Genomic DNA, 14,553 nt, shown 5'->3' on the forward strand with positions numbered 1-14,553 from the left:
CTTATGATGTTTTTACCAGGGAGAATCGAAGTCATATATACGTGTGTACTGTGTGTGTGTGTGTGTGTGTAAAAAGGTACACTAGAGGAGAGGATAAACTAACCCCTATCCTCCCAAAAAAAGGTCCCCAACCCCAACTAAACACAAATAAAACAAGATAGAAAAAAAAAAAACACACACACACAGGACCATCAGCGGAAAACCCAAGACTCCCCAACAAAAGAGAGATGGATCCATCCATCCATCCATATTTATCCACCTCCCACCTCCTTCCCCCCACCACAAGAAAATAGGAACCGTACCGTTAAGGTCACTGAAGCATCCTGGCAACACAGGATGGCATAGGAGATGAAGGGAGGGATGCTGAGAGAGAGAGAGAGAGAGAGAGAGAGAGAGAGAGAGAGAGCCCCGGTCACCTATTCCATTTCCGGAATAACTCTATGAATCTCTGGGGAGTGCTAGACAGTTCTAGTCCTCTTGGGTGGAGAGAGAGAGAGTCCAAAGTCAAAGTCAAAGTCAAAAACCTTTATTCCATTATAAAATGGTTATTCTGCTACATTACAATATAAATTATTTACATAAAATTCACAATAATTGGATTGTAAAATTTTAGGATATATATACATTCAAGTAAAATTTAAGAAGTATTGCTTAAGTTTCCTTTGAATAACTCGAACTAACATCTATACATTTTCTTAATTCCAGAGGTAGTTTATTCCAGCAAGCTGGGCCCCTTATTGCCATCGAGCGTGAACCCAAATCTGTTTCGATAGCTTGTCTACATATAGATTTTCATTCTGTCTTGTTAATGCATTCCTACAATTACCACTGTAGGAAATGTGTATAGCCAGTTGGGATATTCTTTTTCTCAAACTTTTAAAAACAAAAACACAAACATCGTACATACACTTTTCTTTTAATTTTATCCACTTTAATTGCTGGAGGTTGGGGTGATGTGATCGTGTTTTTTCACCCCAATAACGGCTACTCTACCTGCAAAGTTTTGGATTTTTTTGAGCTTTTTCCATGTGCATATCATTTGTTACTCCCCATATCTTAATACAGTAGTTTATTACACTCAGGACCAGGCTTTCCACAATCAAGGCTCGAGTAGTATCATCAAAGTAATCTTTTTACTCTACTTAGATACATTAGAATGCCACTGACTTTTCTACTCAGCTCGTCAATGTGAGTACTGAATGTCATATACCTGTCCATGTGTAGACCTAGATTTTTCACATGTTGACTTATCTTTACTTTATCCCCATCGCATTTTATTACATGTCATCTGGAATTTTGCTAATATACTGTGAGCTACCCACAAACATGCACTGCGTTTTGGTGGCATTTAATAATAGCCCTTTCCTTAGAAATATTTCTTAATTTTGAGCAATATTAGTTCAGTCCTTTTAATCAAGGCATCTAGATTTTCTAATTGATCAGCCAAAAGAACTTGGTGTCATCAGCATATTGAATTAGCAGGCAGTTTTCTATGTATTTAATCATATCATTAACGTAGATTAAAAAAAGAATTGGGCCTAGGACACGATCCCTGTGGACCCCAAATTCAAACCTTTTCAATACAAGAATTTACGTCTCCTAATCTAACTACCTGACTCCTATCTCCCACGTAATCTCGAAACCAAAAGTCATCAATGTGATGTTCCTTAAGAGATTTACACATTTCATCATGGTTAACACTATCGATGCCTTTGATAGGTCGCATAAAATTAATATGGAAACTTTTTTTCTATCATATTTTTATAAATTTCATCTGTTAATTTCATCAAAGCTGTTTTCTGTTGATAAACCTTTACGGAATCCATGTTGAGTGTTAGAAATCAAATTATTTTTTTCTAGATGTTCCATTAACTGATTACACACAATCTTTTCCATTACCTTCGATAACACCGGAAGGACAGAAACACAGGTCTGTAATTACCAGGGTCGTCCTTGTCTCCTTCCTTGTGAAGAGGGTTTACGAGGGGTTGTTTTCCAATAGAAGGGTATTTCCCAGTTACAATCGATGTATTTATAATAACTAGAGAGAGGAATCGGTAAATATTACGATTGGAGACAAAGGTGATGAAGATAGTAGTCAGGACATACATACATACATGCACCATAAACTGAAATTAGATGCAAGACTGCTTATATTAAACATAAATACATACATACACACACACACATTGTGACGCGTCGTGATGAAACGGAGACCAAATTGCGTGTTTCGGCGGATTTCAATACCCACCTCCCGTGATATGAACGTCAAGGGAAAGATTGAACCTTCTTAGGGAAAATGAGAAAATGTCAATGAGTTAAATTTTCGAGCTCTCTCTCTCTCTCTCTCTCTCTCTCTCTCATCCACAGCCACGGACATGCTTCTATGTACTGTTGGACAAAAATGTAAAGATATACTGAATAGATACTTAAAAATACACATGCATATAATATATATACGTATATAAAATGTATTTCTTTGTATATACATATAGATATACATAAATAAATTATACACGGACGTACCCTTAGGGACCTTAGCACGTACACGGCTCGTATTAAGGGGAAAGATAGAGTCGGCCTCGTCGGGAATCAGCCCAGAACGAACAAGGACACCACGGTAGTAGTAGTGTTACCGAGGGAGTACTAAGGAAAGAAAGAAAGGGCCTTTGGTCGTACTCACACCCAGATGGTATTATCTTTGTTATTTCTTTTTGGCTGTTTTATAATTTGTTATTTTTTTATTGTTCTATTTTTTTTTTCTAAAATCATTTTTTTTTATTTTTTTATTTTTTTACTTATCAATTTTTCTCTTTTACTTTTTTCTATTTTCATTTTGGAAATAATTTTATCGTTTTTTTGTTGAATTTTTTATTTTTCATTTCTATATCTTGTTATTTTCTATTTTTTATATTTTCTTTTTTATTTTTTCTAAATTTTTAAGATTTTTTTCTATTTTATCATTTTTTTACTTTTTAATTTTTCTCTTTTATTTTTTCTATTTTCGTTTGGAATTCATCTTCTCTTTTTTTCTTTTATTTGTATTTTTCAATTTTATATCTTGTTATTTTTTATAGTTTTATATTTTATTTTTTATTTTTCAAAATTTTTCATTTTTTATCCTTTCAATTTCTTTTTTATTTTTTACTTTTCAATTTTTCCCTTTAAATTTTTTCTATTTTCATTTGGAAATCATTTTATCGTTTTTTCTTTCATTTTAATTTTTAATTTTTCCCTTTTTCATTTTTCTGTTTTTATTTTGTACTTTTTATTTCATATATTTTCCTTTTTATTTATTTTGTTCAAAGCTTATAAACTCCACCAGCAGTGGTCCTTGCGTAACCACCGCCAACCCCCACCCCCCCTCACTACAATACATACTAACCCCAACCCCAACCCCCTAATTACACCAACCCCCTCCCCTCTTCCCATTGGGTAGAGGGGAATAATTTTATCCATTACCGCACTACAGACGGACTTAAAATAATACCTGGATAAGGGAACCATGCAAGCAGCTTCGGTTTTAATTGAGAGAGAGAGAGAGAGAGAGAGAGAGAGAGAGAGAGAGAGAGAATTTGATAGTCCCATGATAATATAGAGAGAGAGTATGTCCCAAATGACAGTAATAAACGAAATAATAGCGACTTCAGCTAATCCATTGCTATTGCTACAGAAAATAAAATAAAGCTCCTATTAACAGTAAAACAAAAACAAAACAAAACTATCTTGAGAAATTTGCATTAAAAATTTTATAGTCACCCCAGTAAATTTTTTTTTTCTTTTTATGCGGACCAACCAATTTCGTCGTAAAAATATGAGAGTAGTTTTCTATGAATGAAATATATAGATTATAAAGATTAAAATGTCCTTTATCTTATTAATCATTGATTTAAAAATAAAAATACAAGGCGTGATCCGACCTCCAGCTTATTCGGGGGCGCTTGCTAAAATCTACGGTCAAATAGTGCGTTGTTTCACCAATGAAAATTAAAATCAACACGCTATATTTTATCAGAAATAATTGTTCTTATTGTTTAACATGCATAATATTTATTTTGTTTATTTATTTTTTTTACATTTTCATTCTCATAAGTTACATTTTCATTCTCATAAGTAAATCATAAATATCCAATCCTAAAATTCCTGCATCTTTAGCTTAACACGAAACACCTTTTTCAGACCTTTTTAGGTTTTTCCACAGTGCTTTCTCACCCCCCTCCCAAACAACAACAACAACAACAACAGCAACAACAAAGTAGTTTGTATGCTTTCTCCTCGAGTAAGCGAAAATAAAAGTATATTATAGCAAAGAAAATGATTGTTTCACATACTAATGTAAATCAAAAAATTATAAAATTATGAAACCTAAGCTCATTTAACAGAAGCTAGTATTTAAAAAAATCTAAAATAAATCTTCTTCAGTCAACCCCACTCCCCCACCCCCCACAAAAACACTACCCTATCCCACACTTAGCCCCACAGTCACATTCGCCCCCACCCCTACACTAACAATCAATTACACGCTCATCTAACAGAAACTACTATTTTTTTAAAATCCACACAAAGGATTAACGGAAAACAATTATCGCTTTATGCAGAAATCCCCTTGATGGATTTAGCGGATAATCCAACGTGGATTTTAAAAAAATCTTTCTGAGGATTATTTGAATAAAAAAAATGTCTCTTCAAATTCACAGCTCCAACGTAAAGTAAAAAAATAAAACAATTTAGGTCTAATAAGGAATTAAAATCCAACTGTATTCTGATAAGCTAATGACTGTCTAAGATATGAATCATAGTTTTGGTTTAAATAATCTTACGTTATTCTGAATCGAATTGAATATAGAATTTCGGCCACAGGCCAAGCGCTGGGACCTACGAGGTCATTCAGCGCTGAAACTAACAGTAAAAAAGTTAGAAAGGTGTAACAGGAGGAAAACCTCAAAGCAGTTGCACTATGAATCAATTGTTAGAAGAGGGTTGAGGTAAGTAAGATGGGAGAAAGAGAATATGAAAGGATGTACAGTAAAAGAAACGAAAGGGGTTGCAGCTAGGGGCCGAAGGCACGCTGCAGAGAATCTGAAGTAATGCCTACACAGCATCGCATGAGGTGCACTGACGGCACTTGCCCCCTACGGGGTATATCATTCTGGTGTGCTAATAACTTCGTCTGTGCTAGATCAGATTAAAGTTAAACTATTGTTGGTTTAAACAATACCAATCATACAATGCAGTTGAAATCCTTTTCAGGTTTAAATACCTATACCTTAAATGCATACAGCTTAAATATCTAAACATGGTCCATCTTTGTACAGGAAAAGGTACTGAAACACGGCTGGTAATCCCGTAGGGTTAACTAATGGCGAAAAGGTATAGAAGGAAGTCTGAAAAAGCTCAATATAAAAATTAATTCAAATAATGCAGCTATTCTATTTAACAGGACTTGTCTAAGAGGGGGTCTACTTCCTTCTAATACACATTATTATTGTTATTATTATTATTATTATTATTATTATTATTATTATTATTATTATTATTATTATTATTATTATTATCACAAAATCGTTCACCTTCCCTCAGAATCAGCAACTCCTCAACCCCTGGGGGGCGGTTGTCCCTTTCTCTTATCTCCGAAACTTCGCAGGGCAACACCTAACACCTCATTGCTCCAGCACTCTCGGCTTCCCCCGAAAAGTTTTGGCCCTCCCCTCACCTACCCCAACCCCACCCTATCTCCCTCCCACCACCCTCTCACCCCATAGTCATCTTATGCATAACATTTTGTCAAGTTTATAGAATATATTTAACGCCGGCGCCAACTAGCTCGAGTCGCCCTCGACGGCCACAACTTTATGCATAGTTTAGCATCTAATGCATACGCAATCACGGGTCCCTCCCCACCCCCTTCTCCTTCCCGCTACACCACCGGCCTCAGGTAAATATATTTAACGCTCGGTTAAAGAAATGGGAATGGGTAAACGACCCAACCCCTTCCCCCCTTAAACTCCTTGTGTAAACTTTTATTCTCTTTAAAAAAAATGATAAAACAAAAGTGTTTATCAAAAGACATGCTGATGGGCAAAGCATGTTTTTCTTTTTTTTGGGGGTGGGGGCCGGGTTTGGGTGGGGGAAGGAGGGGGCCTGTGGTGTGGTTTTCGCAGATAAAACATTCCTTTTTAGGGAAGCATGCATTGTTTACAGTCTATCTGGATTTCCGTGAGAGCGTTTATACCAGTTTGCTCAGTCAGTTGCAGAATTATAAACATAATTACACTCATATTTACACACACACACACACAATATATGTAATGAACATATAATATTTTTACTCCTCTAACGGGTAAGAAAACTTAATATATAAGAACGAAACATTAATGAACACTAAGTGGGGAACCTACAGAATAACCTAAATTTCTAGAAATTAATACAAAATGCTAAAATCCTAAAAAAAAAAAAATCTAAAATTCAACACAAAATACAAAAATTCTATACAAAATACAGAATTCTATACAAACTACTAAAATAAGAAAATCTAAAATTCAACACAAAATACTAAAATTCAACACTAAATACTAAAATCCAATACAAAATACTGAAATTTAACAGGAAGTACTAAAATGTAATATAAAGTACTTCAATTCTCAAAATAAAAAAAATAATGCGACACAAAATATTAAAATTAAATTCAAAATACTAAATTTCATTCCAAAATACTAAAATACAAAAAAATATATAAAAACTACCAAACGTAGAGTTAACATTATCAATACATTTACCCAAAATAACAGGAAAATAAAAGACGGAAATCTAATTGAAATTAGCCATAAAGTTACGAAAACTGGGATAAATAAATCAAATCTAAATAAATTAAATCTCTCACTCGATGACAAGACTATGACAGAAATGAGAGTGAAGAATAAGGTTAACCTGTAAAATGATTGACAGGTGATCAAGTCTGTGTGATTTATGACAATAAGAATGACATGCAAGGACAAAAACAAGAACAGAGTGAACCAAGAGACAAATAATGAATGAGGAAAGATTATTAGAATCTAGAAGAAGAAGGAAAAGATGATGAAGAGGATAAAAGAAAGGAAGAGACAAAATGCAATCAAACGACTTAATTCTAATTTAAATTTGAAAATTAATTTTTATTTTAAAGCAATGAACTTCATTTCCTCACTAAGAACCTTGAAAAAAAAATTGAAGTATAAAACAAACAAATAATTGTCACTTGATACCATTATAAATAAATCATTTTTCATTACGAACGAACGAACAAACAAACAAACACATACACACACGTACACACACACACACACACACACACACACACACTCACACACACATATATATATATAATGTGTGTGTGTCTGTACATGTAGAATCTACTGGTCACTTCTCGAGGTCAGGTCGGCGACGTGACCTCGTCGTGACTGTGGTAACCCAGGTTCGCTCCCTGCTACCGGACATCATCATAATTTCTTCATATATCTTGCACTTGGATCTCAAGGCTTTGTAGTGATAAAAAATAAATAAATAAATGAAAAAAGAGGAATTAGAAAGGTTAAGAGGGCACTGTGGCTATCACAATTACATGTATATATATATATGCCTAGGCATGATCAGAGGATAAAACATCATTTTATCTGCACAGTTAATTAAAATGGTAAAGGCGAGAATATATGAAAACAAAACTGACTTTGTTCTTCTCACAGAGTTCAGAGAGAGAGAGAGAGAGAGAGAGAGAGGAGAGAGAGAGAGAGAGAGAGAGACCGTCGTGTCTTCCCAGGCCCTCGTTCTTTCCAACAATCCGGAACTGGTGGTAAAGGGGATCAAGCCACATCATCGAGATTACCATAAATTATGGCTGATTACCATAAATTGCCTTAGCAAAGGGTAAAGCCAATATTCTCGACATCAATAAGTGGCAGCTGAGGCCACCATTAAAGACTGATAGGGAGCAAGGGGAGGGAGGGGGAGGGGGAAGGGGAAGGGGAATAAGGGAATGGGTGGGAGGGGGAGGGATGGGGAAGGGGATGAAGATGGGGGTAGGGGGAAGGGGAAGGAGATGTTGAAAAGGAGGGCAGACACGAGGGAGGAGGAGGAAGGGGAGTGGGGGAGGAGGGGAGGAGTGGAGGGGAGGGACCTTACCTTAACAGACCTTACAGTTCGTTTCGGGTTGCCCCAGGTCCCTCAGTGTGAGGCGCCTCTAATGTCTACCAGAGAGTTGCTAGTACATCTTCCGGTATATTTTGCATCTTCCAATCTTGGATGGTCTGGGATGCAGTTTAGATATTTGTCGAGTCTTATTCTTAAACACATCTACGCTCACGGCTCCTGATATATTCCTCAGATGAGCTGGCAACGCATTGAATAGACGCTGCATTATCGATGCTGGTGCGTAGTGGATTAATGTTTCTGTGCTTTCCTTATTTTTCCTGGTATAGTTTTGGGCACTATTAACCGCCTCCTCTGCTTGCTCTTTTCTGATATTTTTAGTTCCATGATATTTTCTGTTATTGTTCTTCTATCTGTTTCCATGCCTGAATTATCATGTAGCGTTCTCTTCTCCTTTCTAGACTATATAATTTTAAGGATTGTAGTCTTTCCCAGTAGTCTAGGTCCTTAACCTTAACTTCTTCTATTCTAGCTGTAAAAGGACCTTTGTACACTCTCTATTTGTGCAATATCCTTTTGATAGTGTGGGTACCATATCATATTGCAATATTCAAGTGGACTACGAACATATGTTTTATAAAGCATAATCTATGTGTTCAGCTTTTCTTGTTTTGAAGTGCCGTAACAACATTCATCATTTTTGCTTTACATTTTGCCAACAGAATGGCTATTTGATCATTGCATAACATGTTCCTATTCATCATCACACCAAGGTCTATTTAACTGCTTCCTTATTTGTGATTGTCTCATTATTAGGTCCCCTATATGCATATAGCTTTCCTTCTCTGTCTCCATAATTTATTGATTCAAATTTATCAGAGTTAAATACCATCCTATTTACCTCTGCCCAATCATATACACTTTGTTAAGGTCTCTTTGTAGAGCGTTCCTATCTTCATCACAAGTAATTTCTCTACTTATTCTTGTGTCATCAGCGAAACTACTCACTACACCGAATCCTTAACATTACTGTCTATGTCTTCAATCATAATAACAAACAATATTGCAGCTAGCACCGTACCTTGTGGCACACCGGATATTACCTTGGTTTCATCCGATTTTTTTCTCAATCGTTTAGCAATAACTATCTGTTTTCTGTTGTGTAAAAATTCTTTTAACCATCTTCCCTACTTTATCTACGATATTGTGTTTTCTAATTTTTCTTTTCTTTGCTAATATATTATGGTCTACTTTGTCAAAAGCTTTTGCAAAGTCTAGATAACACCACATCTGTTTCATTTCCGCTTTTCATATTTTTGAATATGTTTCTCACGGTGGACTAACAGTTGGGTTTGGGTGTACTTTTTTCCGGGTTACGAAACCGTGTTTGTCCTATATTACACAAATTATTTTATATTAAATGTTTCATAATATTTTTCTTCATTAACCCTTTCATACACTTTCATAATATGTGGGGATGTTAGACTCACAGGCCTATAATTACTTGCCTCCTAGTCTTGATCCACTTGTGAAAGTATGGGGTGATATATGCTAATTTGTGCTCATCATAAATCTTGCCTGTATCTACACTTGTCTTAATAATATTGCAAGTGGCTTTGCGATAGAATGAACTACTTTCTTTAACAAAATAGCAGGGACTCCATCCGGCCCCTGCAAAGCAGCTCCATTTTTTTTTTAATTTCCATTAATTGCCTTGCACAATATCAGCTTCATTAATTTCTATGTCCAGCTAAATATTCACTATTTTCGTCCCTTACTTCTATATCATTATCTTCATTATCTATTCTATGGGGTGAAATTCTCTCTTATATCGTTCTGCCAGTATGTTTGCCAATTTCCTTTTTTTCATTCGTTAATCTCCCTTCAATTCTCAGAGGGGCCTATTTCTATTCTTCTTTATTTTATTCATCTTCTTCGCATATGAGTATAATAGTTTGGGGTTTTGCTTGATATTTAATAGGGTTTTTTCTTCCAAGTCCCGTTTTTCATTTTCTTTTGATTGTATAATCTTTGTTCTGCATTTTCTATCTTACATTTTAGTTCTATAACTTGCCATGCATTTTTATTTTTTTTTTCTTTTGCAAGACCTTTTTTCCACTTTCTGATTTTCTTGGAACAAGATCCTTCTGTCTCTTGGTAGGCATGAATGATGTTTACTTTTCTTCTTCGGTATATATTTATCCACTATTTTCTCCAATATTTATATAATATCTCCGTATTTACCCTTATGTCATCACTTACGAAAATGTTATCCCAATCTTTGTTTAATTCTTCATTAATTTCTGACCTTTTATTTTATTTTATTTTTTTACTGTAGAAGTTGTATTTTTCCATATCCTTCCCACTTTTTTTCATTTCTTGCTTATCTCTATTTTCACTTGCTTTGGAATGAACTGTTAATTCTATGACATTATGATCTGAAATACTCGCATTATAAACTAGTATTTCTTTAACATAATTCATCTCGTTCACAAATACTAGGTCTAAAGTATGTCTTTCTTGTTGGCAGGTGATTTATTTGTTGAATGTTGTATTCCTAGTAGCATATCTAACTAGCTTTTCAAATTGCCTCTTATCTTATGCACTACTATTACTCTCTTTTTTATATATTAAAGTACAAAAGACCAACACAGTCTCCTATTCGTTTCTTCCATTCTACGAAAGGAAAGGGGGAAGAAAAAGGGGGAAGAAAGGGGGACGGGGGAAGAAGGACATGAGAGGAGGAGAGGAAGTGGGGGATGAGATGGGAAGGGGAAGGGGAAGGAGATGTTGAAAAGGAGGGCAGAGGACAGAAGGTAGGAATAGGAAGGAAGGAAGCGAAGGAGGAGGGGTAGGTGGATGAGGAGGGGGAAAGGAGGAGACCTTACAGACCTTACATCTTGTTGTTCGGGTTAGGCCCTCCCCCAGGTCCCGTCAGGTGTGAGGCACCTCTAATGTCTACCAGAGAGTTGCTAGTACATCTTCCGGTATATTTTTGGCATCTTCCAATCTTGGATGGTCTGGGATGCAGTTTAGATATTTGTCGAGCTTATTCTTAAACCATCTACGCTCACTCCTGATATATTCCTCAGATGAGCTGGCAACGCATTGAATGAGACGCCTGCATTATCGATGCTGGTGCGTAGTGGATTAATGTCCTTGTGTGCTTTCCTTAGTTTTTCCTGGTATAGTTTTGGGTCACTATTAATCTACCTCTGCTTGCTCTTCTGATATTTTTAGTTCCATGATATTTTTCTGCTATTCCTTCTATCTGTTTCCATGCCCTGAATTATCATGTAGCGTTCTCTTCTCCTTTCTAGACTATATAATTTTAAGAATTGTAGTCTTTCCCATAGTCAAGGTCTTTAACTTCTTCTATTCTAGCTGTAAAAGGACCTTTGTACACTCTCTATTTGTGCAACTATCCTTTTGATAGTGTGGGTACCATATCATATTGCAATATTCAAGTGGACTACGAACATATGTTTTTATAAAGCATAATCATGTGTTCAGCTTTTCTTGTTTTGAAGTGCCGTAACAACATTCCATTTTTGCTTTACATTTGCCAACAAAGTTGCTATTTTGATCATTGCATAACATTGTTCCTATTCATCATCACACCAAGGTCTTAACTGCTTCCTTATTTGTGATTGTCTCATTATTAGGTCCCCTATAATGCATATAGCTTTCCTTCTCTGTCCTCCATAATTTATTGATTTCAAATTTATCAGAGTTAAATACCATCCTATTTACCTCTGCCCAATCATATACTTTGTTAAGGTCTCTTTGTAGAGCGTTCCTATCTTCATCACAAGTAATTTCCTCTACTTATTCTTGTGTCATCAGCGAAACTACTCACTACCGAATCCTTAACATTACTGTCTATGTCTTCAATCATAATAACAAACAATATTGCAGACTAGCACCGTACCTTGTGGCACACCCCTGGATATTACCTTGGTTTCCATCCGATTTCTCATCGTTTGCAATAACTATCTGTTTTCTGTTTGTGTAAAAATTCTTTTAACCATCTTCCTACCTTTATCTACGATATTGTGGTTTTCTAATTTCTTTGCTAATATATTATGGTCTACTTTGTCAAAAGCTTTTGCAAAGTCTAGATAAACCACATCTGTTCCATTTCCGCTTTCATATTTTTGAATATGGTTCTCACGGTGGACCAACAGTTGGGTTTGTGTACTTTTTCCGGGCCCCCCCCCCCTACGAAACCGTGTTGTCCTATATTAAACAAATTATTTTTTATTAATGTTTTCATAATATTTTTCTTCATTACCCTTTCAATACACTTTCATAATATGTGATGTTAGACTAACAAGGCCTATAATTACTTGCCTCTAGTCTTGATCCACTTTGAAAGTAGGGTGATATATGCTAATTTGTGCTCAATCATAAATCTTGCCTGTATCTACACTTTGTCTTAATAATATTGGCAAGTGGCTTTGCGATAGAATGAACTACTTTCTTTAACAAAATAGCAGGGACTACCATCCGGCCCTGCAGCAGCTCCATTTTTAATTCATTAATTGCCTGCACAATAATCAGCGTCATTAATTTCTATGTCAGCTAAATATTCACTATTTTCTTCCTTACTTCTATATCATTATCTTCTTTATCTATTCTAGGGAGGAAGGGGAGGGGGATGAGGAGGTGGAAGGAGACGGAGAAGGAGGGGAGGGGAGAGGGAGGGGAAGAGAGGGGAAAGGGAATAGGAGGGGAACGGAGAAGAATCCTCAGAGGAAATAGTAGAAATTACTAAAGTATAACGAACTGAATAAGTGAATAAATATTAAATTACTGAAAAGACAAATAATGAATAAAAAAAAAATAAATAAATGTGAACTCGAACTCCCCTAATGTAGAGAAACAATCAAATAAAAAAATAAATGAGTAATAACTGATACTTATAACAGAACCATAATTTCAGGGGATAATGAAATGCGTCAAATAATTAAAAAAATGGAATAGTAAACGATACATTTTAAGTCATATCTGGCAAAAGAAATGTACATTTAATTTCCAGCATGCAAGCACGAAACACAAAAATGAAAATGAAAAGAACTGTATGTGAAATTGGTATGATGATAACTAAATAAAAAAAAGAAACTGCAGTTAATGAACGTTATGCAAGAGGAAAAAATAATAAATGATTGAAAAGAATGAAAAAGTTTAAATGACAAAGAAATGTGTAAATAAAAAATGAAAACATTAAACTGCAAAGAAATATGAATATGAAAAAAGCAAAGATGGCAATGAAGAAAGAAACACACGCACATACAATCACACAAACACGAAAATCAAACACGCATATTCTAGCAAAAAGATGAGGCATTGCCAAAGCAAACAGACTTACACAAACAAATTAAGAGGAAATCTGTGACTAAAACTAAAGACAAGAAAAGACACATAAAAGGAACCACACACACACACAAGGAACCTCACATACTCACAAACTGAACCACAAACACACACACACACACACCTTGATTACTTCTATATATAAGAAATCCCTGAAAAAGAGAGAAAATGTTTAGACCTTCGCGTATTCCGACCAAGACTAAATGTCTCTATAGCCTTCCCGCACCTAAACACGAAAACACCAAAACGTTTGTCTATGGCAACGTTTACCGCCACACTGGGACGAATAGGCGCGCAAAAGACGAGGTAATGAGCCTTCCCGAGAGAGAGAGAGAGAGGCATTCGAAGTCACTGTTATTAACGCCTACACACACTCTCTCTCTCTCTCTCTCTCTCTCTCTCTCTCCTCTCTCTCTCTCTCTCTCTCTCTCTCTCCCCAACCTTCGCAACTTCTAAAAGTTTTCCAAAAGCACAGTTATCACACCATATTCTCTCTCTCTCTCTCTCTCTCTCTCTCATCTCTCTCTCTCATCTCTCCACCTTCGTAACCTCTAAAACAAAAGTTTTTCAAAGGCACAGTTAGCACACCATATATCTCTCTCTCTCACTCTCCTCTCACACACATAATTTTCGTACCTTTCAAGAGTGAAAGCCTTTTTCGAAATCACCATTATCGCGCCATATTCTCTCTCTCTCTCTCAAACTTCGTAGCTTTTACGAGCAAACGTCTGACTGACTCCATTTTAGCTTCTTGTTTTTATTCCCCGTCGGGCAAAAATCCAATAAGATTAACAGCCTCAGCAAACGCGAAACATTCCTCGTTAAAATTCGCGCGGGAATGGATGGGCCATTCTTTTAGGGAAATGGCTGACTAATTCGCTGACATTCTTTTAAGGGAAATATCTGGCTAACTGCTGACATTCAGAAAATCTCTCTCCCTCCCCTCTCTCTCTACATATACATATATATATATATATATATATATATATATATATATATATATATATATATATATATATATGTGTGTGTGTGTGTGTGTGTGTGTGTGTTTGTGTA

The sequence above is a fragment of the Macrobrachium nipponense genome, chromosome 21 (genome assembly GCF_015104395.2).
Source record: "Macrobrachium nipponense isolate FS-2020 chromosome 21, ASM1510439v2, whole genome shotgun sequence".
In the NCBI taxonomy this organism is placed as follows: Eukaryota; Metazoa; Arthropoda; class Malacostraca; order Decapoda; family Palaemonidae; genus Macrobrachium; species Macrobrachium nipponense.